Source organism: Rattus norvegicus, chromosome 3 (assembly GCF_021556685.1).
Source record: "Rattus norvegicus strain SHRSP/BbbUtx chromosome 3, alternate assembly SHRSP_T2T, whole genome shotgun sequence".
NCBI lineage: Eukaryota > Metazoa > Chordata > Mammalia > Rodentia > Muridae > Rattus > Rattus norvegicus.
Genome location: NC_141536.1, coordinates 115523049 through 115549860, shown reverse-complemented (window position 1 = coordinate 115549860; position 26812 = coordinate 115523049). Strand labels below are relative to the sequence as shown.

Sequence of the window (26812 nt, the reverse complement as noted above, 5' to 3'; positions counted from 1 at the left end):
GCTGTGAGCAAACACCATGACCACAGCAACTCTTTAAGGACAACATTTAATCGGGGGTGGGGGCTTACAGGTTCAGAGGCTCCATCTATTATCAAGGCGGGAGCATAGCAGTGTCCAGGTAGACATGGTGCAGGAGGAGCTGAGAGTTATACATCTTGTCCTGATTGCATCCAGGAGAAGATTGGCTTCCAAGCAACTAGAATGAGAGTCTCAAAGTCCACCCTCCAAGTGACACACTTTCTCCAACAAAAACAAACTTACTCCTAATAGTGCCCCTCCCTGGGCCAAGCGTATTTAAACCACCACAACGGCCACTGACACAATCTAGGTTTCCCTTCATAAGTTGGATATTTGACGTGTTCACAACTTGGGGGCAATTATGAATCAAGCTACTATATCTATTTATATATATTTATGCATGTACATATGTATTTATGTATCTTTATATATGTGTGTATTTGTGTATAGACACATATGTATGTATATATTACTAAGCCATATGAAGGTACATGTTTAAATTCTAAGATTTCACTAAATTTTCCTTTCAAGATGGCTATTCCATTTGTATCAAAATGCACATCATTAGCCCAAGCATGTGGCTTCAGCCGCCCTGGAGCCCACAGTAATCTACCTGTCTGGTGCTGTTTAGAGAGACTGTGCTGCCTGGTTTTGTGTGTCAACTTGGCCCAACCTAGAGTCATCTGAAAGGAGGGAACTTAATTCAGAAAATGTCTCCATAAGATCCACAGGTAAGGAATTTTCCTTTTTAGTGATTGATGGGGGAAAGTCCAGTCCATGTTGGGCGGGGCCATCCCTGTGCAGGTGATACTGTATTCTATAAGAAAGCAGGCTGAGCAAGCCATGGAAAGCAAGCCAATAAGCAGCACCCCTCCATGGCCTGTGCATCAGCTCCTGCTCGAGGTTCCTGCCCTGTGTGAGTTCCTGTTCTGATGTCCTCCAATGATAGACAGCACTCTGGAAGTATAAGCTGAATAAACCCTTTTCTTCCCCAACTTGCGTTTTTGGTCATGGTGCTTTGACCGAATCAGTAGTGACCCTACAGAGACGTCGCATAAGTAATTAAGTTGCTTGGCCTTAGGGGAAAAGGTGATAGCATATCGTGGATGAGATGACCCTTGTTTTGAACTCGAGGTAAAGGCTTACTGAGAGAGACATACCCATCCTGTTACAATGCGTGTGTGAGAGTCATGTCTCGCAATGTTCTTAGGGTCCTCAGTTTTATGTCCATGCCTCTAATGTCTGTTTCATGTTCCTCCCAGGTTGAGATATCTCAAGGCCAGAGGGGAAATATCTGTGGGAAGTGATTAACACAGAGACATTTACAGCATCCTAACTGCTTAGTTCCCGACTTTTATCTCAGGCCCTCCAGGGAAAGGCTTGGTCAAGTTTAAATGCAAGTTGGGGGAGCCAGGATGGTCCCTGCTGAATACTTGAATGGGGCTCAATAGCACTGATCTCACGCCCAGTAAAACTGACACCCAATTAAAAGAAAAGTATTGGAGGCAAAATAGTCGTTAACATGGCCTTGGGTTGGAACTTCTTGCAAGGTCTGTAGACTCCGCACATCCTTTGGGCACACTGGGTTTGGGCAGCCCCTGAATCACTCTGTTGTACCTGTGGAGACAGTGATTCATGTTTGCGTACTATTTAAAGTACAAAGTAGTCGCTTCTCCTAAAATCCTTTGGCTTCCTCCCTGGGAAATCACTTTAAGCTTGTAAACCTCACGGCAGGAGTAGACTCCTGGCCCCCACTGTAGCCCTGAGTCATGTGATTTGTGGGATCAAAGGATGTGGTTTACTCATCCCTGGGCAGGGTCAAGGGTCAAGTTCAGGTGAGGTTTACTCCATCCAAAGTTGGATGGGGACTGTTTTCATTCAAAGAAATGACTAGGCACAAGATAACATCTTATTGCAAGCTTGTAGCACACACCTCACCCTTTAGAACTATCTGAGCATCCTGTCTTAGAGAACTTTGAGGTTCCCTGATACCCATTCAGTTGGCAGCACACAATCCCCAAACTACAGGTGCTGGGTCTCCCTTGGGGTCAGGTGTGTGTGCGTGCGTGTGTGTGCGTGTGCGTGTGTGTGCGTGTGCGTGTGCGTGTGTGTGTGCGTGCGTGCGTGTGTGTGTGTGTGCGTGTGTGTATGTGTGCGTGTGCGTGTGTGTGCGCGCGCGTGAGTGTGCATGTGTGTGTGCGTGTGTATGTGTGCACGTGTGCGCGTGCGTGTACACCCATGTGCAAGGCCTGATATCAGGTATTTTTCTATCTTTCTTCACATTATTGACCCTGGAACACAACAGTTTGGCTAGAGTGACCAGCCGATTAGCTCTAGAGATCCACCTGCTGGCCCGCTATTCTAGGTCCTGAGATTGCAGATAGGGCTTCGCCTGGCTTTTACGTGTCCATGAAGGACAGGAGCTCAGGTCCCCCGTACATGCACCACAGGCACCTTAGCAACTGAGTCATCTCTCCAACTCCTTCCTCCCTCGGGGTCAGCTTCTCTGGCTACCTTTCATTTAGCAACCAACAGGGGACAAGGTCCTGGAGAGCTAACAATGAAGCCCTTAAACTTTTTGACACATCTTTCAAAGACAGCAGTGTACAGTATGACCTAACTTGTCCACATCCCGCAGTCCCGGACTAATTCCAGACTGTGAAGCAGCACGCAGTACGAACCCAGGTTGCCCAATAAAGGACATGTTAGGAAATAGTTTTATTTTTCTCATTTAACGTAAGTAGGTCTGGAGAGAGCTGGGAAACAGTGGGATTTAGTTATAAAACGACTATAATTGTGGGAGAGGCTTTTTCAATTTTGGAGCATAATGAACAGTATATGCCACTTTGAAATAATTTACAGTTAGAGGAGGATTCTTCCTTCTGAGGAGCATTTCTCCATGCTCCTGGGTGCTGTGAGACAGGGTCTTGGGTGAATCTCACCTTCCCTTCAAACGAGTCCCACCAAATGAAGCAGGAGGTTTTAATGGAAGAGCATAGAGCCATGTTTTCCTCAGGTGAGAAAGAGCAGGGACAGTTGGATACCCACCTGGCTGGCAGACTTGCGTGGAGCTCCCCGGGGCACCCAGGTGGATGGCACTCCTTCCCACACAACTCTCTTCAGCAGGGTCAACATTGTCAACTAGAGAGCCACTGTACACTGGGCCACACAGGAGGGAAACCGGGACACAGCCACTGTCTGATCCCGTTACAGGACACCAGGTGAGAGGTGCCTGCTTGGCTTAGAGCCTAGAGTAGAAACTTAGGCTGGCCAGGGTGGAGCTAGCATGGTGGGTTTTGTGGTTAAACAGGACACATGCTCATGGTATGGGTGAGGCTAGGTTGGCCTTGAATTGCAGAGTAAGCATGAATCAACAGAATGGAGGAGTAGGGTGTGTGTCCTGAGGTGTTCTCCTTCCCAAGCAGAGCCATGTGAGGGCTGGGACTGGCCCAGTTGGGGCTTTTGTAAAGGCTGCTTCCTCCTCCCCATTCCATTCCCCTCCCCTTTTCTTCCCCCCTCTCCTTCAAGACATGGTTTCCCTGTGAAGCTCATGCTGGCCTAGCCTTAAGCTTCCAGTTCTCTTAAGAGTTGGAGTGATGGGTTTGTAACTTTGCTTTTACAGTCAATTATTATTACTTTGATTGCCTGTCTCTTTGTTCTCATGCAAGAGCAGAGAACTTTGTCTTGCTTATCTTTCGGATTATCTGTAGGAACAATAGTACAGGCTGGAACTTAGAAACTTTTGAGAATCTGTTGAATAAGCAAGAAAGGCATTGATGCGGGCCTCTCAAGGCCCTGGTGTAGGAAGACACCAGATGCTATTGTGCAGTTCAGCATAACAAGACAAAGTAGAAGAGTGGTTCGGGTAGTCAAGGCAGAACAAAAGGGGGATGTCTCTGGTTTGGACTTTCCTGGAAAGGGTCGCTGTCTTGCCTTTGGATGGCTCTGTAAAGACTACAGATGTAAGATCCGATGTAACCACATGCTTTCGGAAGCCTCCTGGAGTCTGGCCTAGCTCAGCTAAGCCCTTGTTCTGGGTCCCCAGGCTGTCACCTACTTCTTAACTCACTCTGTAGCCATGACCCAACTGGCTAAGCATGAGGTTACAGACTGGTCGGCCTTTACAGACAAAGTTAAACGTTCTCTTTAAGCTAAGTGAGAAGACCCAGGAGAAGCTGGAGACTGACTGGTGAATACTGCCAGGCTGTGTCTGGGTGTTGGTTAGATTTTCTTCTCAGCTACTGAATGACTATTGTTTAATTGAGTAGTTTAATATTATGCTTTGTTTTGTCAATGTAAAAGAACTGCCCTGCTTTTCAGGAAATAAAAAAAAATTATTTATTCTGAGCCAAACATAGATGACCATGTCCCAGGAACATGTAATGAAAGTTATTCTGAGTAAACATATTACACACAGCCCCCTCCCCCGCAAAAGTCATGAGCCAAAAGACTGACCGATTATAACGGTGGGACTGCTAGGTAGGTGAGTTACAGCAGAGCAGGGGGTGGGGGAAGACTCTCTTCTAAAACTCTCAGACATAGTCTTACAGTGTTCTTAGCCCCAGGGTTGGGGGAGGGCAGAGTCCTGCCATGCTCAGCCATACATTCTGAGGAGTTCGCCTGTTAGTCGTGAGCATGTTAGGTCAGATCCAAAGTTAATTAGCCTAAGATAGCCCAAGGTAATAATACCAGCTCACAACCTACATTTCACTTTTCTCAGTCTTGATGTTCTCATTCAAGGTCAAGCTGTCTGCAGAACATATTTACAGTGATGCTTGATGCGGGGCCAAAGGCACTTGGTTTCTAAACTCCGCCCCCAGCCTGAAGACTTTTTGCTCTGGAGGCAGCTGCTCTGGGGAGCTTCGGCTCCCAGCTTTTGTTCCGTAGCTCATCTTCACAGAGGCGTGGGGCTGAGTTGTCTACTAATCTGGGCTCCGGTTACTGGCTTTGTCAGTCATGAAGTTATAACTCGCTAGAAGCTACCCAAATTGTTAGCTAGGAACCTAGGGCGTGCTCAGAAAGAGGTCCTGGGAGTTGGCAATAAGGGAAATGAACAGCTGCAGGAAGCTGTTGGAGCCACACACCGGAGCGTTGCCCAGGGCCTTCAGGCACGGACTCTCTAAATCTCCTAGCACGCAACCCTTGTTCCATATGCTGTGTGCCAGTAGTCAGGACGCAGACCTGCCTGAAGTTGGACACATTTTTTTTTTTTTGGTCAAATAAAAAGCACAAAGAGTTTGCTACTACTTTACCATTTTTAATCAGCTAAATTTGTTTTTTGACAATTTCTGGCAAGTTTGCAATGCCTACGACGTTCTCACCACTACCCCTCTACCATGCCTGTCTATTGCCCCCAACGGTGAATCTCTTTCCAACACTGTGTGGTTTCCTTTTGTTTGTAACCCGCTCAGTACAACCAAGGTCTTTTGTGTGACCTTGACGTGGAGCTTTATTTTGGAGCCCAGTAGGCTGAGGGGAGGCTACATAACTAAAGACAGTGATTCTTTTTCTTCCACAATCTATCAGTAGCCAATAGGTCAGAAGTAAAGGGTAGAGCCGAGGGAGCCCAATTCTCTGCTATGATTGATAGGGCCAGGGAAACCATTTCCTTCTGGTTGAAGAGATTGCCCAGTCCTCATGGGTTTACTGTGGTATGGAATGTGAACTAGCTTTTGTATGCATCCTTTTGTATGCATCGTAGCAAACGTAACTAGTTCTCCTCCCAAATGAACCCCAAATGCCCCCGGAATCCTCCTGGTATGCTCTCATTCACTAACTGGGCTTAGCCAGAGAGCCAAATCCCTAATGTTTTGAAAATGATGCTTTGACAGAAGATGTTTAAAAGTCCCCCAAACTTATAGAAGATCGACAAGTGACATACACTACAGGCCAAAGATACAATACGCACACTTTGGTTTTAAGTTGCATCTCTCGTGGAAGACTGTCCCAGGGGCGAGCATAGGGGGTGACAGTCATCTTGCCACTTCAGGTCTGACATTTGCCCTGCTCATTCACTTCATGCTTTCTCTTCATAAATTGTTTGAGAGGCCTATCAAATGGACCCAGGAACAAGTTCTGGCCTGCTCTCTGTCCGTGCGTGCTCTCCTGAGTTTCACTCCTCACCTCTGTCTGAGGGGTTTTAAGTTGAGCCCTGGTGCTTGTGAAGGAGCAGGCCGCTGCCCAGGGTGGTCAGCGGTCTCGTCTCGGCAGAGCTGCTGTGGGGTTCGAGCCACAGCCTGCTTTCACCTGCTTCTCTGTATAGTGTTTCTTCTCTGATCGCCCCTCAAGCCTGCCCAGTTCTGTCCAGCCCAGGCTTTTGCGAAGTGACCTGTCCCTGTCACTCCAGGGAGTGTTGATCCAGATATGTAGAAGGAAGAATCCCAGATAAGAGCAGTTCGTAAATCTCTGATTATCTTTAAAGAATTAAAATTTTTATTGGATATTTTTAAATTTACATTTCAAATGTTATCCCCTGTCCTGGTTTCCTGTCCATAACCCCCCTATGCCACCCCCCCTGCTTCTATGAGGGTGTTCCTCCATCCATCCACCCACCCCTTCCCACCTCCCCCTGCTCTGACATTACCTTACACTTGGCAGGACCAAGGGCTTCTCCTTCCACTGATGCCCAACAAGGCCATCCCTGCTACCTATGCAGCTGGAGCCCTGAGTCAGCCCATGTATAGTCTTTGGTTAGTGGTTTAGTCCCTGGGAGCTCTGGTTGGTTGGTATTGTTATTCTTATGGGGTTGCAAGCCTCTTCAGCTCCTTCAATCCTTTCTCTAACTCCTCCAATGGGGACCCCGTTCTCAGTTCAATGGTTGGCTGCGAGCATCTGCCTCTGTATTTGTCATGCTCTGGTAGAGCCTCTCAGGAGACAGCTATATCAGGCTCCTGTCAGCATGTACTTCTTGGCATCAGCCATGTTGTCTGTATGTGTATGGTATCAGCAATGTTTGGTGGTTGTATGTGTATGGACTGGATCCCCAGGTGGGGCAGTCTCTGGATGGACAACTAAAATTTAAAATTTTATTTATGTGTATATGTGTTTGCCTGCTTGTCCAGTTGCATGCACTGCCAAAAGAGGCCAGAAGGTGGTGCTGAAGCACCTGGCACTAGAGTTACAGGCAGTTGTTTATCACCATGTGGATGCTGGGAACCAAACCTGGGTCTTCTATAAGAGCAGCCAGTGCTCTTAACTGCTGAGATCTCTCTCCAGCCTAAGTTTTAAATAACTTTTAAGTTTGTGATACTATTAACAGTTTGAGTGTATTCTAAGTTGCTAATCTTTTATTGTGCCTAATTTACAAATTCAAGTTCTTCAATAGTCTCTCTCTCTCTCTCTCTCTCTCTCTCTCTCTCTCTCTCTCTCACACACACACACACACACACACACACACACACACACACACACAGACACACTTGGATGTAGAAATGCACCCTGGTTAGTTTGTTTAGTGTGGCTAAAATAGCTAACATATGGAGATTTGGTACCAGGGTCTTCCCCAGCCTCTGTATGTTCCCATTTCTCTACACACAACCTACACAGAGGTGGAAGATAATGTCTTAGCTCTGAGAAACGTAACGTCTCCCTGAGAGCTGACCTGGGAGGCAGGTTTCCCTCAGCTGACCTCCTAGAGATGTGGAGGAAAAGTAGAGAAAGACCAGTGATAAAGCATCATCCAGACATTGGGAATTGGACTGACTGCCTTGTCCACACCGCCGTAGGGTCAATGACTGGGATGCGCCATTTTTTCTGGACAGAGAAGTCCGCAGGTGCTTTAGTTGTAGTGCGCACGTGACTTGGCTCAACCGTGGACTTTGAAAGCTTCTGTCTGGAGGAAGGGAGGTGATCCAGCATTCCAGAACTTGCTTTGTCTTTAGTTTCTCAAGTCAAAAATTGAGAAAACTTTGTCCTAACGACCTTTATTTTTTGAGTAATATTTTAAAAATAAAAGATAATTACATCATTCCTATTCCTCCCTTTCCTCCCCCAACTTCTTCCGTGTCCTTTCTACTCCCTTTCAAGCTCACGGCCTCTTTAGTTATTAATTACACTCCACACACACACACACACACACACACACACACACACACGCACACACGCACACACGCATGCACACACGCATGCACAGATGTATAAACGCACACTGGCTAGCTTGTTTACTAGGGCTTGTGTGTCTGCTTTGCAGTGTTGACCACTTAGGGTTGGATAGTCACCTCAGGTGCTCATATCTGGGTCAGGCTAATTCTCTCTCTCACAAGGTTTTAATTGCCATAGCTGTTCATCTAGGAGTGGGGTCCTATGTGATTTTCCACACTCAGGGTCTTTAAAAGTGGTTCCTGAGGCTGGGGAGAAGGCTCGGTGGGTAGAGTGCCCGCATGGAAGTGTGAAGCCTGACCTTAGATCCCTAGAGCCCACGTAAGTCCCGATGAAGCTACACATGCTTGTGTATTCCTGTGGTGATATGGGAACTGGAGACAGGGATATCCATGGATATCCAGTTAGGCTGGTGTGTGGATCAACATACAAGACACCCTGTCTCAAACAATGTGGAAGATAAGGACTGATACACAAGGTTATCATCTGACATCCACGGCACATGCCGGTAGTCAACAAGAACACACAGACACACAGACATACACATGCACACGCACAGGCACACACACACACACACACACACACACACACACACACACACAAGATTTTAAAAGTGTTATTTTTACAAAACCCATTAACCAAATGGTTAATAGAATTACCTGTAAGGAAAATTGAAGAGGGAATTTGGGGTAAGAGTCTATGTCTCGGAGCATTTATATTTATATGTGTTTGGGTATGGTCTAAGCTTTCTGTATGAACTTCAGAGGAGGAGGGAGAGGGGGACTATGGAGGAGGAGGAGGGCTGCAAAGGAGGAAGGTTCTGGCACAGTCAGAGGAGTCACCTGGGCTTTCTAGTGTGTAGGACTAGAGCTGAGCTCAGACACTAGCTGATGGGTTACAGGCAAGGCAGTCAAGGTCACGGACAGTTTTGTTTGAGACAGGGTTTCACCGAGTAGCCCTAGCTGGCCTTTGAACTCACAGAGACTCACCAGCTTCTGTCTCCCAAGTTCTGGGATGGAAGGCACCATCATGTTTGGCGGGTTCACAGACTTGGAGTCTAGAGTGGGACTGTCCTTGTTCACTATGAAGTCACAGGGACTCATGTGCTGTGCTGTGTGGTGCAGACCCCTCTCTCTGTCTCAGTAATTTCTGTTCATTTGCCCCTTGTTTACTGGATGCCTCTACCCTGAGCCACATCTCAACTCTCTGCCCACCACAGTGCTTCTCCTGTGGGCACACTCCTGTTCGTCTTGCTTATTCAGTTCAGCAGGTGACAGGACATTGTACTGGGAGGATGGAGATGGGACTGCTGTCCTGACAGGGTTCACACTCTCTCTGGGTGTAGAGGATTCAGCCCCTTTTATGAGCCACAGGTGGGAGTTGACATTTTATACATAATGTGACCAACACAGTGTGACTGATTTTTTCCCCCCGACTCAACTCTTTCCCGCCACTCCCTCGGGTATTTTTGAAATATGATTCAATGTTGTAAAGAAGGCCTTTGAGCCTAAGCACCCACAGAGACTCTGCTAACGTGAGTTTAATTTTGGCAGTGATTGTCTTGTGGTTACTCTGCCCCAAAGCCAGACCACAGCAAGGGCCTGCCTCCCTCCCCAGTCACCACAAAGTGGGGAGTGGGGCACAGGAACTAAAGAAGACTTTCCTCATCCCCTATGAGAGGGAGACCATAAGAGTCTGGGCAAGAGGTGGTGCCTGGTTGTGTACCCTGGGGACTCTGCTATAGCTGCCTTACCTTACTAACTGTCCAGCACAAACTGGACAGCCATCACCATCTGGATGGGTTCACCTGCTCAACTTTTGCAAATGGCCATTGAGAAAGGTTACCACCATCCCAATTTTTTTTTGAACCCAGACAGTTCTGTGAACTAGGGGCTTCTCTTTTGCTTTATTTCAGCAATTCTCTCCACCCGTTTCCTGTTTCTGATCTAACTATACATGAGGTTGAATTTTTGCAGATGAAGCTCAAGAGGTCCTACATTGGAAACTGGATTCACTGAACAAGTGGATCTTTAGGGCTCTTTGGCCAGCTAGCCCAGCCTACTTGGTATCTTCTAGGTCAGTGAAAGAGCCTATCCCCCCATAAAAGAGCCTGAGAGTGGTACCCAAGATTGTCCTATGGCTTATATACACACCCACACGTGGACACATGCATGCTTCCCCCTGCCCCACAGGCTGAAGTGGGCACATAGGCTCTCAGGAAGATCTGGTTGGAGCCTGGATGTAGAATTGAGTGCAGAAGGAAGAGGGAACATTGTCAGGCTGAGATTGAATGGGAGCCCCATCAACCTCCTTGTTTCCAAGCTGGCTAGTGGTCACAGATACCGCAGGCACTCCATGGCGGATGAATACAGGTCAGGTGTGGTATTCTGTTCTGACTCTCTTCCCCGGCGGTGTCTGGGTGCTGCCAATTCACCTGCTCAGGGAGGAGAAGGCGGAGTCCGCAGCCTGAGTTTCCCTTTGGGCATCAGACGCCTACATGCCAGACTGGAAGGAGAAAGTGGGGTTTCGGATGAATGCTGTGGTTCCAAGCTCTCCTCTGGATGCCTGAGAGGAATGGGGATCCATAGTCCATGTTTCCCCTCAGGGGCATCTGCATGTTAGCCAGGAAGGGGAAAGAGGAGCCCTAAACGAGCTGGGTCTGGCAGTACTGGAGGGTCAGGAGAAGAGAAAAGGCCTTCTTCAGGAGGGAGACTCAGTGTCACAGCTGGTTTAGGTAAAGGTCTTTCCTGTGGTGATCTCGAGTGAAGCAGCTCACTGAGATGATATTAGCTTGTTCGTATTTCTTTATTGGGGGTGGATGTGAACACATACACTTGATTTGGTGTAAGCCAGAGATTATATACTTGTTGGGGGAAAGCATGAGAATATTCAGGAAGGGAAGGTCATTGGCTGAAGGCTCAGGCTATCTAGAAACCTTATTAGCATGGGAAAGGATCCCAGGAGCTATTCTCCTGACTGAGTGCCCAGGGTCCTCTCAATTGGTGTCGTGTCCGAGCTCCAGAGCATCCCTGAGATCCCTTGGGTTTTAGCATGCCTCATAGTGCCAGTTCTTACGTCCATCTGGTTGTGCAGTCCCATGTACCCTACTGTCAGGGGCAGACACAGGAGGATAAAAAGACTAGGGGGAAAGAAAACAAGACTTCTTACGCAGAACTTTGAAGATTTATTTATTTATTATACATAACCACACTGTTGCTGTCTTCAGACACACCAGAAGAGGGCACCAGATCTCATTACAGATGGTTGTGAGCCACCATGTGGTTGCTGGGATTTGAACTCAGGACCTCTGGAAGAACAGTCAGTGCTCTTAACCGCTGAGCCATCTCTCCATCCCCTATGCATAACTTTGAATTAGGGGTGAATGACTTGGTTTTTGGGGACCGGGACAGCTCATGAGTTTATTCATGAATCTTTTGCTTCACAGATTTTAGATTTCATGCATCTCTTAGTCTTCTAGGCAAAAAGGTAGACTTAGGGCAGAGCCTCTCACAGAACTAAGGGCGAGTGAGATGCCAAGTACTTTGTTTTTGAAAGGGTCTATGTAGAAACTCCCGTGTGAAGGCCCTCCCTCCCTCCAGCCACAGAACTCAGAGTTGCTCACGTAATATCTCTGTGGGAGTCACGAAGCTGAGCTTTAACTGCAAGGATAGATAGGGAGGTAGAAGACAACATCTGCCTTTAACTGTGCCCTGAAGGAAGCCAAGGAGAACATGTCTGGAAAGGGCCAGTGTATGATCTAAAGCCTGCCTTCCCTGATCTGGACCATTCTGAAGGAAACTCAGCACTGAGAAGTGCCCTCGCCCTCAGTCACCTGCAGATGCCAAGGGTCTGGGTGGCACAGTGCAGGTGTAGCACCAGTTAGAAGCCATCAACATGAGTGTGCATGTGAGAATGTGTTCATCAGAAGGTCTTCATGGTAAGATCATAGGATCCTAACAGTGGAATGGTAGGCGGGGCAGATTCTTACTATAAATATACAAAAATATAGACTTCTAGAAGGCTGGAATGGGAGGTTGAGATTAAAGAGATAAACTAATATGTGGTTTGTGCTCCCCAGACATTTCCAGGACCTCTAAAATCCTGAGGAGTGAGAGTCAATGCATACATGCGTTTTCACTTTTTGGAATGTCTTACCACCAACCCTCTCCCCCACTCCAAATACTTCTGCTAGTCTGACTCACTCTCCTAACTTCCCCCATTCTCTCTGCTGCCTCCCAACTCTACTGAGTCGACCCCGCCCCAGGATTCCTGCCAAGGCAGTTTGAGAATTTCTTTTATCATCATGGGCTTTGCTGTTATCATTTATTCTATAAATTTTCTATTTGAAAAATATGGAAACTTATACTTAACAACTGTACACTTTTTGTGAGGAATAAGGGGGCAATTCTGTGCACCTGAGCAGGTGTGCGATGTTTAAATTTCATTGGCAACTTGACTGAATTTAGTCACTTAAGAGGCACACCTCCAGGCTCTCTGCTCCTCCTCATTCCAGAGACAGCTGCACCTTCTCATTCAGTGACAGCCTTGTCCCTTAGACGCGATTGGTGAATGTTGGAATGAATGAATTTGGCCTTGGGTGCCTGGTTACCAGAGCTGCCAGCTCATCTGGCAAAGTGCAGATTGTTGTCATCAATGACCTCTTCATTGACCTCAACTACATGGTCTAGATGTTCCAGCATGACTCTACCCATGGCAAGTTCAACAGCACAGTCAAAGCTGAGAATAAGAAGCTTGTCATCAACCGGAAGCCATTACCATCTTCCAGGAGCGAGGTCCTGCTACCATCAAATGGGATGATGCTGTCGCTGAGTATGTCGTGGAGTCTACTGATGTCTTCACCACCATGGAGAAGGCTGGGTGGGGCCAGAAGAGTCATCATCTCTGCCCTTTCTGCCAATGCCCTCATATTTGTGATGGGTATGAACCACAAGAAGTATGACAACTCATTTGAGATTGTCAGCAATGCTTCCTGTACCACCAACTGCTTAGCACCTCCCACCACCACCAAGGTCATCCATGACAACTTTGGCTTTCTTAGAAGGGCTCATGACCACAGTCCATGTCATCACTGCCACTCAGAAGACTGTGGGTGGCCCTTCTGGAAAGCTATGGCATGATGGCTGTGGGGCAGTCCAGAACATCATCCCTGCCATCACTGGTGCTGCCAAGGCTGTGGGCAAGGTCATCCCAGAGCTGAACTAGAAGTTCACTGGTACAGCCTTCCATTATTCTATGCCCAATGTGTCTGTCGTGGATCTGACATGCCACCTGGAGAAACTTGCCAAGTATGATGACGTCAAGAAGGTGGTGAAGAAGGCATCTGAGGACCCACTAAAGGGCATCGTGGGCTACACCGAGGACCAGGCTGTCTCCTGTGACTCCCTCCCTTCCACCTTTGATGCTGGGACTGGCATTGCTCACAATGACAACTTTGTAAAGCTCATTTCCTGCTATGCCAATGAATACATTGACAGGGTGGTGGACCACATGATCTCCATAGTCTCCAAGGACATGACATAAGCCAGGGACCCAGCAAGGATATTGAGCAAGGGAGAGGCCCTTGACTGCTGAGGAGTCCCTGTCCCAACTCAGAATCTGACCCTGAGCATGTCCCTCATGGTTCCCATCCTAGACCCCCCCCCCATAATAATAGGAGGGGCCTATGGAGGCCTACTCTCATGAATACAATCAATGAAGTTTACTGTACCCACATACAAAGAAAAAAACGCACCTCCAGGTATCTGTTTCCAGAGAGGTTTAACTGAGGAAGGAAGGAATGGCACTGTCCCATGGGCTGCCATCCCACGGGCAGCCATCCCACGGGCAGCCATCCCAAGCTGAGTGAAAAGAAACAAGTAGCCAGTTGGGTGCCAGCATTCCTCTCTCTGGTTTCTGACCATGGATGCAGTATGGCCAGCTACCTCATACTCCTGCTGTTGTGTCCGCTTCTCCAGGATGGATTGTACTCAAAAGCTGTAAGCCCTCAGAAACCCTTCCTTCCTAAGTCTTGCTTACCAGATGTTTAGTTAGAGCAATGAGGAAAGGTTCTAATGATCACAGCCGTGCATTTGCTGGATCCCGTACCTTAGACATCTATTGTTTTATGTTGTGTTTGGGGAACATTTAAAAGTTCTTTTGCATTCTATTTGAGATGCATGATCAATTACTGTCAGCCATAGTTACCATTCAACACAGCACAAGTCACTCCTTTCTATTGCTTTCCACACTTACTTCTACACTTACTGCTTTCTACACTGCTATCTATGTCCTCCCCAGACCACCCTTCCTAGGCTCTGGGAGCTACTGTTTATTATGAAACTATATCACTGTCCACTCCAAACCTGTGTGTGTGTGTGTGTCTGTGTGTGCATGTGTCGGAGGGGGGTGGCATCTCTCTCTCTCTCTCTCTCTCTCTCTCTCTCTCTCTCTCTGTGTGTGTGTGTGTGTCTGTGTATGTCTGTGTGTGTCTGTGTGTGTCTGTGTGTCTGTACATGTGGGTCTCTCTGTGTGTCTGTGTATGTATGGTGTGTGTCTGTATGTGTCGGCATCTCTCTTTCTGTGTGTATGTCTCCTCCTTAGATGTCTTCCTCAATAACTTTCACTTTTAAACATTGAAGCCAAGTCTCTCCCTGGTCCTGAGTCCTTTGGCTTGGCTGGCCTACCTGCCCTAGCTGGCCGACAAGCTTCAGGGCTATGTCCTCCTCCCTAGCACTGGGTTTATGAGTGTATGGAAACAAGTGTGGTTTTTTGTGTGGATGGAGGAACTGGATCTGAACTTAGGCCCTCATGCTTGTATGGCAAGCACTTTATTCAGTGAGCCACCTGCCCCCAGCCCTATTGTCTACTCTTAATCGACCTCACTTGCAGAAAACTATTCTTTATGTTCTAGAGAAGCAGTTCAGAAGATATTTTCTGTAAAGGAAAAGCAACCATCTGGAATGAAACTTAGAAATCCTTAGTGGCATCTTGGGATGCCTTTGATGTTTTCTCTATTTATTTTTGGATGTTTGCTTCTGTGGTGTTTTGTGTGTGAGTGTGAGTGTGTGTGTGTGAGTGGGTGTGTATGTGTGTTTAACCATATATTGTCTTACTCACATGTACTCCAATTTAAAAAAAATGAAGTCCTTAGATCAACTCTTGACAGTCCTGCATGCAGGACCTCTTGAAGTGCTCTTATTCTGCTTGGATGCCGGCAGATGTCTCATAGGTGAGTTCTGTCAGAGGACTGGTCACTTTAGATGTAGTCGGAATGAAATAAACACTGGACATCAGAATCCATCCTCTAAGGACTCCTCTGTTCTTCAGCATCAAACACGGCTTGTCTTGCTCTGCAGGCGTCTGCAAACTGCCTGCGGCCTTCTTCCAGCTCCCGTATTCTGCCTGGAGCAATCGGGTAATTAATTCCTAAGACGATAGCAAGTGGGTAACAGAGGTGAAGGCAGCAAGATCTGAGCAGTTCCGGAACACAGATCTGGGGGTCCAGTCAGCACCCTCTTCCTCACTGCTCTGATAACAATGGGGTGGCTTCGCCATTGGACTTCCCCATCTGTCTCCTCTGGTCCTGTCAACCTGGATTCAGCCTCCCTTGGCTTCCCCTCTACCTGCTTGGCATCCCTCCCTGGACAGCGGGAGTCGGCTGGGATTCTCCCAGAACGGCTGGAGTAACAGGAGAGCACACTGGTGGCGCACATGCCCTAGCACATCTACGCAGACTTTCATGTGGCTCCTGGAAAATCTTACTTTTGCTTAAAGACTTAAAGAATTTAGAAAAGAAACCAGAAGTCTAGTAAAATATAGTTAGCAGCAGGCTAGTGTATGCTTCCACTGAGGAGGGTGCCATTGAGAGCCTGACTCTGACATCTGGGATGGCCCTTGCAACCAAAACTTCTGAGAGCAAGCGCACAGCTGGCAACAGGTTGATGTTTACTGTGCACTGTGACTGCAGCGACTCGTTTCCCTCTCCTGGACAGCCAGAAGGACTTAATAACTTAATGGACCTTCTCCTTCCTTTAACACTCACGTAGCAAACCAGGGATGGCTGCTCTGAGAGCCCAGAGAGAGAGAGTCACACACACACCAATGAACATGTATGGGCTACAGAGCCTGTGGACCTGGGCCAAGAGCCTGTGTCTTAGGGAAGGGCCTGTCTCCTGCAATCTTCTCTTCTTCTTCCCTAGAGACTTGGAGCTATGACTCTTCAGCAGGAGACACCAAGGTCTGTCAACTCTCAGGGTGTAAGTGGGAACAATGCCAGGCTCACACAGTGGCTGGGGCCACAGGAGGCTGTTGCTAGCAGCTCTTCGTGAGACTGCCTAGTCACAGGTTGTGCAGGGTAAGAACAGAGATGGGGGGCCAGGACACCCTGGCTTTCAACATATACTTGTCGTTTCGGTCCCATCTTCCAAACCTAAGTGGCATCTAGCCTTCTGTACTATGGGCAAGTTGAAGTCAGACAGAGGGAGATGGTGTGTCCTACCTTTGCCATCCCATGGCTTACTTTCCCCTTATTGCCCATCCAACCAGCTGTCACATGGCTGGGTATGTGGAAATGTTGATTTTTGCTTTTCATCAAACCTGCATGAGGCTTGGTTGGCATGTTGGCAGGGAGAGCCTAAGAATGCTCTTAGCATGGCCAGTCGTGTCTTCAACATTTTAGAATGAATAAACCCCTTGTTGAGATGCCACCCCAGCTTGGATCACTCTGTGTTAAGCCAAGGGATCTGACCCTTATGGAATTTCCTGGATGTTAGGGTGTGGCAGTCTCCTGAGACATTTCAGGACAATGGGACTGTGAACAGCTCCAAATACGCTGTAAACCCTCAGATTCTAGCTCTGCCCTTGACCGATGAGTGGCCATGATTGAAGTTCTAATCCTCCCTGAAACTAGGGTTCCTCAGAAGGGACAGCGATAGGAAGCGAGTTACCAGGTTGCCGGGTATGAAATGAACTCATCCTTCCAGAATTAGCTCAGCGCCAGACGGGCTCAGGAGTCATTCACATAACTGGATAGGGTGTAGCCTTGACCTACTTCTCCGAGGGAAGCAGGCTTAGTGGGCCTCTTCCCCTTGTTGGATACACAGAGATTTCCTTTAAATCCTTTAAGTGCAGTGTTTACTACGAGGGAACTGATTTGGATCAGTTGCTGGACTTCACAAACATATCGATGATAGATGTGCCTGTCTGTTGAGCAAGAGCTGGTGGGGGAGGGGCCACCACTGGATGCTTCTGTATGGGGGTTGGATATTTCAGAGTCCTAAATGAAGCCAGCATGCACCCAGTGTAGTTACCTTTCTTAATGCTCCAGCAAAATACCTGACAAGGCAATTTGGGGCGTGAAGCATTTCTCGTGGTTCATGGTTTAATAAAGGATACAGTCCATCAACAGGAATCTAAGGAGACACACCACCATTGTCTTGGCATTCTGGTAGCAAAGAATAGTCAGGAAGTGACTGGGTCCCACCACCAGTGACCCACTTCCCCAGAAAGGCTCTACTCCCTAGACTCTCCAACCTTCCAGAACAATGCTACCAGCTGGGGATCAAGTGCTCAAACACCTGAACCCGTGTGACCATTCTGAATTCAAGTCCTAACCGGCTCCTTCTGAGTCAAGGCTTGCTGGTACAGCCTTGCAGCTGGGTGAGTGGTGGTTAGGACTCGCCTAAGGGTTCTTGTGACCTGGCCTACTGCCTCCTACCTAGGAAGGGGAGCCTCCCCTCCTCCTGCTTTGAACATTCTCCTTAAGTGCTGGTATGGGATGAGGATTTACCCACGTGCCCTGTCCTGTCCCCTCTCCCACGTGCTGACTCACCTGTGGTTTCAGTTCCCAGAACCTCTTGTGCTGTGTTTTGGTTGAGGGAGTCATGTGTGCACCTTTCCTCTTCCCACGGCCGAAGCTGAGCTCGAGCCTGGCCTCACTCCTGTTACCACATCCAGACCTTCCCAGAAAACATTGCAAGCATACACCATGCAATTTTCTAACTTGTGAGAAAAGAAACAGAGTGAAGTGCCATGTCATCCATTTTTAGTTCGACAAAAAAATGGCACACCCAAACCAACTTTTCACTTAGCTCACCTTCTAGAGACGTTCAGAAACCTTGAGATCAGCTGATAGCAGCCATTTCTAGCCTCTGCCCTGCAAGCCAGGCCCCTAACTGTCCGGCTGTGCAGTTCTCCCAGCTCCAGCGTTTGTCTTCTCTGGCAAACTCAGAGTAGGCCTTCCCCCTTCTCCTTTGCTTTAGCTCTGGGCACATTGTACTGGATAGGGAACCCCTGAGGAGAGGTTTTACACTTGGACTTTTTTCAAAAGGTTTTTGTAAAGACAAAAGTAAATGAAAATGTATCCAACACAGAAAATGCAAGGAAGAAAGCGTGAGCTGAAATTCAGCCCAGCTGACAGAGTCGTTGCACACCCGGTGACATCTGCCTGTCTGTGATGGTGACCTGCTATTTCCATCAAGGGCACTGACACCTGGTGACTTCTGCCTGTCTGGGATGGATGCTAAACCAGCCATTCCCATCACGGGACTCCACAGCCCCACACCATGCAGGCTCTTTCCCTGCTCCTTATCTTCCTAGCCCTGGGCCAGCTTCTTCCTTTCGCTGTTTTCTATTTTGTTTTTCTGGCACTGGTACTAAAACCAGGACATCAAGGAAGCCAGACAAGTATTTCTTTTGCTAGCTACACCCACAAACCCTGAGGACACATTTTTACCAGACTATTTCAATGAAATATAGTTCCCTAAGGGCCTTTGATTGATGGCCCTGATTAATTATTCAGCATACATTTCTAGGAAAACAGAATCATATATCTTTAGCAATGCATGTTCAATAGCCAAACTGGATCTGAAGCCTGTCTCTCCTGACTGCTCTGAGAAAGTTCCGCAAACTCTCAGCACCTCAGTTTCTTCATCTCCACTACGACAGGACCTATCCCTTACATTTGTACAAGGTCAGTCTCTTGATGGATTGTGCCACACTGCACAGGTATATACTGGAGATATCAACTAATAAACTTTGGAACAATGACAAAATCGACTTACAGCATGCCCCATTTTTAAGCAATGCATGATCACACTTTGACCGTTTCTTAAATATAATTTTATTTTTTAAAAATTGACAAGATTGTAAATATTTATCATGCATAACACGATTTACGGTATGTAGACACTTTGGAATGGCTTGATAAAGCTAATTAGCATATGTATGACCTCACATAATAATCACCTTTGGTGGTGAGCACACTGAAGCTGTGCTTACTTAGCAGTTTTCAAAATAATAGCATTGCGTTTAAGTGTCTTGCTGTATCCTATAATATCGATTGTGTTTTAAGCGGTAGTTTGCCTGTGGCAAGCACCAGATGATCATTGTCCCAACCACGAACCTGACAGGCTAGGACTCTAGGAAATTAGGAAAGAGCTACAGCAGTGCTCCCTCGGGGAAAACACACCCAGCAGTGGGAGAGGTTGGCTCCTGTTGACTGTCCAGCTATCCCTAGCAATATCGAGGAAAGGTGTTCAAGCCAACCTGGGGGGATCTGGGGAGCAACTTCCTGCTTTCCTGTTTCCTCCTCTCCTAGTGCATGGGGACACTTCCGTTACACACACGGGGAGCGCTGGGGACCGTCTTTCTCCAGGCACCCTTCTCTCCCCTTGCTCAGCTTCCCTTGGCCAGTGCAGAAGTCTGATAGCAGACATCAAACCCGAGCTTCTTGGGTGGCAGGCATTTCCCCATCTCTCCTCCTATGCCATATCCTTGGCTTCTGTCCAGCAAGCCTCTGGTCCCCTCTCCTGCTCAGGCCCTCCATCTTTCTATGCAGCTGTCTAGAGTCTGAGGACTGCCATGGGGCTGTAAGGAGCTTGGACGTTTGCTGCTATTCGAGAAATAAACATTGCTCCTGTGTGCTGGTGAAGGACAGAGACTGGGGAGAGGAGAGGCTGTGTTATATGTTAACTGCACCGAGATAAGCTTTAAAAAAATGTCACATTAGCCAGGCATCCTGTAAGGGAGTTAAATAAAACACTGTCTTCCAAGGTTCACTGTTGGTCTTGAACCCCGGTGGGAGGCCACTCATCCACACCCCCAGTCGGGCGGCTGCTGCTGAGTTTGCAGTGTGTTTCTAAGTGCACGGTTTGGATCACAGTCTTGTTCTGTCAGTTCTGTGCCAGATCAAGCCGTCAAGTAAATCATTCCTAGGGTGAGCTGCGGTGTGATCCCAGGCAGCGCACGGTTGCTCCGTGCGCAGAGCACAGAGAGACTAGCTACAGTTCCATTACAGAGAGTGCCTTCCTGGTGTCGGGCTTGGAAGTCTCACTCAGAAGGAACATGGTTGGGTTGGGCCACCTGGGCACAGGAGAATAGATAGCTGTGGGCTGCCTTTGACTTCAGCAAGCAGGTGACAAGGTAAGTTCTTCCCCTCCCCTCCTTCTCCTGCCCCCTTTCTCCTTTTATTTTCTTTCTCTCCCCTGTTCTCTTTCTTTATTCCTCCTCCCTCTCTTCTTTTTTGAGATATGGTCTTGTCACATAGCCCAGGCTGGCCTTGAACTTGGCATCCCACTTTCTCTGCCTCCTGAGCATCAGGACTACAGGTATGTGACCTTAAAGAAACTTTTACTGATTCTTTGTGAATTTTGAATCATGCTCTCCAATCCCACCTATCTATCTCCCCATTCTTCTGCATCTGCCCTCTGCCCTTGCAACCTCCCCCAGCAAACAAAACAAACAAAAGCAAACAGCGGAAGCTGTGGTGTCTCCCACACTACATCACTTTGCCCAGTTTTACTTGCCAAATGTTCACTGCAATATGTCATTGGTCTGGTTTGAGGCCTCTGGTTTCTGCTACACTTTCAGTATTGGATCCTCACTGGGACTCCTCTAGCATATCCTGCTGTTCTCCTGAGTCTTGGAGACCCTGCAGCTTTGGTTCTGCATGACGGGCCCCTTCATGTTTTCCAGCAGTTCATCAGTGGGGTAGATGTTGGGGTGGGCCAACTGAAAGCCCTGGATCTGAGCTGAGGTGGAGGCTGAGTTGGTCATTCTACCAGCTCTCCTGCACTGCTCAGGTGAGGTGTGTGCTGGAGCCAGCAAGGGGGCGGGGCCAGCTCTCCTGCACTGCTCAGGTGAGGGGCAGGGCCAGCTTCCTGCACCCACACCCTCAGGGCCAGCTCTACTGTGCTTTGGCTTCCCTTGTAAAAGCAGTGCGTTGTGTCCTAGATGCTAACGTGTCGAAGCCAGCCTCTTAGGCTGTGTTGGAGAGGCATCTTGTGTTATCCAAACATGAAGGCCGAGTGGAGAAAGCAGGTGGGAAATGCAGCAGGGAGACAGGTCTTCGGTTTCAAGGAAGCCACTTCTGCATGTGTTTTCTGTGAGCACCAGGGGCATGCTGGGAAGTGTGGGCTGTCGTACTCGGTACTGGGGTTTGGAAACTTGCTCAGCACTCTAGCTAGGCAGAGCTGTCTCAGGAGTTGGGTCACTGACAACTCTGGGTGGATGCCCATCTTCAGCACCTTCAACCATATGCAGACATTTGGCATTTAATGAAAAGCAACTTCACACTATAAACACAGCGGTAGCAGAACCTGCCACCACCCCCACGACATTTTTACAAAAGGCAGAAGCCACTGGGCAGTCCAGGTCAGGTGTGTTGAGCCATCACTCAGGTTGACAGTGGTGCTACAAACCTTTCCAGCTCACTCTCACTTCCTGCCCCCTTGTGCTCCTGGGAACTTGACACCAAGTTTGATTCCACAAGGCAGAGCTGTCAGGCTAGGGCGGGGACTTGGGATGCTCACTGCAATGTATGTTCCATACAGAAAAGCTATTAATCTTAGCCTGCATCACTAGCTAGGGAGCTTTATTTTCTCTTCAGTCACTTAAAAAACTATAAAGGCAGCGTATAGCGAGTAACAAAGGACAGCATAAAAAATGAGCTGTAATCTTACCACCCAGAACAATTCCCTTTGCCAGTTTACATTCCTGCCCAGTTCTCTGTATATGTTCACATATGCGTACTTTTATTGTTCTGCGCATTTGATTTTGTATTAGAGATTCCCACTTAACATCATGGAAACTAGCCCATGTTTCCACATCGTTAAATAGCCTTGGAGGTGCCATCTTGAGATTGCAAAGCATATCCCATCTTCTGGACGCCCTGTAATTATTTAACCATTCCCATACGGTGAGAGAGATACACTGCTGCCAGCTTTTAACAGCTGTATATAAAGCTTCATTGAGCCCTCTTTGGAAAAGGAGTCCAAGTTTCTGACTTACTCCTTCCAGTGGTTTTCCAGAGAGAGAGCCATTGCCAGGTGGAAGAACGTAAACTCTTTTCAGTCTCCTAACTCACACTGCCAAATTGTGGCTGTCCAAAGACAGAAAGCAGCCTCAGCTCAGGGCTTGTGGAGGTGAGGAGAATTCTCTCCTCCTTCACATCCCTTGATGTGAGGAAAGAGGGCAGGACTGGACTTCTTCTGCAAGGCCAGAAAAGGAAGAAGGCAGTGAAGGAATGTTCAGGGCTTACCTTGTGGAAATAACACTATGGTACCTGGAAAGGAGCTCTTTCTAGAACATTCCACACTCCTTGGTCTCTTAACACTTTGATCCAGGTCTTCATTATTTCTGCCATAAGAGTATCCAGTTTATAAAGATGCAATGCGTTATGTAAAAGTCATCTGGACCACTCAGTGTGGTCAATGGTGGTCCAGGGGATATGCAGAGGACACCAACCACAGTTACTTCTGCTGTTCCCTGTACACTGTCTACAGCTAGCGGGTCCTTGGGTACACCCAGGCCCAGGCTGGATGCTCCTTCTGAGAAATGTCAAAATGTCACTTTGCACCTAATTCTCAGGACACAGACTCTGAGGAAGGCTGTCCTCACGGTGTCTGGACAAGGACTGTTGGCTTCTTGCACTGATTTTTCTCTTTTCTTCAGGTTCAGACTCCCCCGCCCTCTGCCAACTGCTGAGTTTGCTGTTGTGGGGCATGATTTAGAGTGCTGTAGGATGCTGTGATTCTCAAATTTAAAGTTTACTTTTCTTTTTAATCCATAAAAAGAGTTACCAACATAAAATACTTTAACTGAAGCCATGATATCTGTAGGCAGGATATACCAGGTCAGGGGCCATGATTCCCGAATGAACTGATCAAGGAGGCTGTGGGAAGGTCGCTCTCCAGGGAGTGGAAACCTCTTGGGTCTCCAGCATAGCATAGCCCTATCAGGGACTTTCTCCTGAGACGCTTGAGGCCCAGGACTACCCTGAGATACAGGGTAAAACACCACACTCTCCAGACCCCAGCAGCACCAGCCTTTTCAAGAAAGAGACATAATCTGTTCTGTTGAGGGCCAGTAGCAGGAGAGAGAAAAGGGCTATAGGGTCTGATGCCCTGGGGTTGAACTGCAGCTTAATGAGGTCTACTAAATATATTTTCTCACTTACAGGATGGGCCAAGAGGGCCTGGAGAGATGACCCAATGGCTAAGAGCACTGACTGTTCTTCCAGAGGACCTGGGTTCAGTTCCCAACCCCCACATGGCAGCTCACAACTGTCTGTAACTCCCGTCTCAGAGTTCCTAACGCCCTCTTGTGGCCTCTATAGATACTACATGCATGTGGTACACAGATACGCATACCGGCAAACCCTACATACACATACATGTTTTACCCTACATGTAAAAATAAACATTTTTTCAAAAACGAGCTGGGAGAACCGTCCACACCTAAGGTGGTGTGATTATGTTTTGAGAGAACATTAGCCAGAAGTGAGACTCTGAGGAGGATTTCAGTCTGCGTGGGCGACCTCCATGGAGATTCTTTTCTCGCCCAGTAAGGTTTCCCGATGCTCAATTCCGATCGTGGAGCAGGCTGCCCTTCTCTACGGAGCTGGGAACGCCTCCTTCCTTCTCTTCTGCTGCCTAGGCAATCTTTCATACTCCTGCCTGTGCATCTTCTCCTGTATGGCTAATCCTCACTGCTTCGGCAGAGAGGCCTTGACCGCTGCTCCCAGAGGTTGGGGTGTAGGGAGCACAGACCTTCTGTTGGCAGCCTGGCACTTAGAGGTAGCTGAACTCCAGAGCCTAGCAGCTCAGGTGATGGGGGAAAGATTTTTCGTGCTTGTTTGCTGCTCCACCCCCTTTTGTAAAGGACACTGACAGGATTCCTAGTTCCTCATAGGCCTCCCATACTGAGCACTGTTGAGGAAAAGGACGTTTTCTGTGTTCATCGAACCATGCAATCCAAGCTATAGAAGCCGCACCTGACTTGAGGTCTGGCTCTGGTTTTGTCAGGTGTGACCCCAAAGACTGGAGCTATGTGTTACAGAAAATGACAACTCTGTGCTCTGGCACTGTTTCCAAAGTGAAGGTGGTGTTTGCCTGGCTCCTGGCTCCTCTTAGACAGATGGGCTTGTCACAGTTGCCTATCCTGCAGAGAAAGGGTCTTGACCGGCACAGTGTGAACCCTCTCCCACCAGGAGGCTGTTGATTCCAAGCCTGAGATCAGAACGCCACACTGGCTAGAACACTTAGGTGTTCAGGCCCTTCAAAGCCTCTCAGGCTGCATCTCTACACAGCGCTCCCTGGTGGGCAGAAGAGGCCCGGGTTTTCACATCTGCTCAGTGATATCTTAAAGGAAATCTCTCACCCTAAGTCTCTAAGGTGTGGCACTTGGCTGCTGGGAAAAGACACAGTTTATCTGGCAACAAAAATTGTTTTGCAAGAGGTTCCCACAATTATGGTCTGAGGGACGGTCCCTGCCAGTTTTTCTTAGTCACTTAGGCTTAGGGAGGGAAGGTGGTTTTTCTTTATTTTGTTCTGAAGGCAAAAGCCATCTGGGGGCAGGGTAATTACCCTGAGCCAGGAAGACAAAGGGACTGCAGTTCTCAGCTGGGCTGCAGGTGGCTGAGAGCTCTGGTTGGAATGTCACAAAGTACCCAGGTTGAAGGGTGAGTCAGAAATCCTTAGGTCACTTGCGGTTTTCTTTCATGGTTTTGCTGTGACTAGTTACTTGTTTTTACTTAGCAAGAACAACAGATGTTTGGGTGTCTGAAACAGCACCGCCTGCCCCCCTGTAGTCCGGGGGCTGCCCCAGTTTGGTAGACAGTAGTTACACAGAACAGGAGACCTGGCAAGTCTTTTATGAAGCCAATGTGAGTCTTAGATAAGGAGTGGGCATCACTGGGCACAGATCACCAAGACAGGCTTCTGGGAAGCTCGAGCGAGCTTAGAGCTGAGGTATCCATTCATTAGCTTGAGTTACCCACCTTATTGGACCAGTCCTCGGACCCTCTCAGTTCTCTGGAAGCAAATTCCTGCCTTGGAAGTGAGTGCATGCTCAGATCTTGGCTTTGCTTCCTTATACAAGCCAGCATCTCTCACCTCAAACTCTGTGGGCTTTTAGATATAGAGTACCTGTCTAAACTCTGCGTTGGGTTTCTTCCCACCTGCTTAGGCATCCAGACACTGGGCAGCTGTTATTACTAGACACAGACATTCTTGTCACTAACACTAACCGGCTGACTAGAACCACTGTCTTCTGAGATGCAGTTCCCTCCTGCCTCCCTTGGTGCTCAGGCCTTAAGAGGGACCTTTCAGACTTCCCTTAAAATAAGAGACAAGGCTTCCCTGCACTCTACAGAGGGAAAGGGAAAGGAGACACCAGCATGCAGGTCTCCGTGTGGTTGCTGTTTGAATAGAACAGAAGCAAAACCGTGAATTAAAGCTGGCCCTTGACCGCCATTTTCACTGTGCATGCCTAGTTTCCCTGTGTGCAAATGCTGAGCTCTGTGGGCCTAGGGTTTTAGTCTGTAGCTTGGACCATAGATGGGTTAGAATATCACAAAATAGTATTACGGTTTAAGGATGGAGTGTTTGAACACTTGTGCCCAGCTGGTGGAGCTGTTTTGAAGGATTACAAAACCATTAGGGAAGAGAGCCTTGCTGGAGGAAGTGGGTCACTAGAGGAAAGGTCTTAAGTTTTTATAGCCAGGCCTCACCTCCGATCTGTTGTCTGGTTCTTTCATGCACAGTGTGACAAGATGCCTTACTCTCCCACTGCCAGGCCTTCCTTGTCATGATGGTCTATGCTGATCCTTAAACTGTAAGCCAAGGTAAACGCTCCCACTTTCAAGTTGCTTCTTGTCAAGCATTAGGTCACAGCAGTAAGAAAAGTAAGTAAAGCTGGGAGTGGTGGCCCAGAACTCACAAGGCAGAGGCAGGTGGATCCCCGAGTTTGAGGCCAGCCTGGTCTACAGAGGGAGTTCCAGGGCAGCCAGGGCCATAAAGAGAAATCCTGTCTTGAAAAACCACAAAAGCTAAAAGAAAAAGTAACTAATACAAACAGTGACTGTCACAACTTAACCTTCTCTGTGTCCTGCCACCGGGTCAACCCCGAAGGCTTGGGGGGCTTTGGCACACCGTGTTCGGACTCCTTCTCTGCTGCAGGACATTTCAGATATCTGGTGTCTCACAGATGCACTGCTGAGGGAAAGGTGGGGCTGCAAGACTCTGATGCAGGCATCATTAGAGAGGAATGTTGGAGAGCATGCTGCCGGGGAGAGGGGCTGCAGGCCCCGCACAGGTCGCACAGCCAAGAGAAGGGCAGAGCTACTGGTGTGCTTTGTTTCCCCGCCCTGCTGCACTCCAACACCCGGAAGGAGCACAGTTCATCCATTACTTATTCTTTG

General features: G+C 48.1%; 1 long non-coding RNA gene and 1 pseudogene across 1 annotated transcript in view; both read left to right on the top strand.

Moving 5' to 3' along the window:
• Positions 1–12803: 12803 nt before the first annotated feature.
• On the top strand, positions 12804–13656 carry LOC147995681 (glyceraldehyde-3-phosphate dehydrogenase pseudogene; annotated as a pseudogene).
• A 6712-nt stretch (positions 13657–20368) lies between these two features.
• LOC102550367 (uncharacterized) overlaps positions 20369–26812 on the top strand; it is an 87871-nt gene continuing 81427 nt past the window's right edge. The window contains 1 exon segment of the long non-coding RNA NR_110721.2: positions 20369–20535. This is a non-coding gene — a long non-coding RNA (uncharacterized LOC102550367).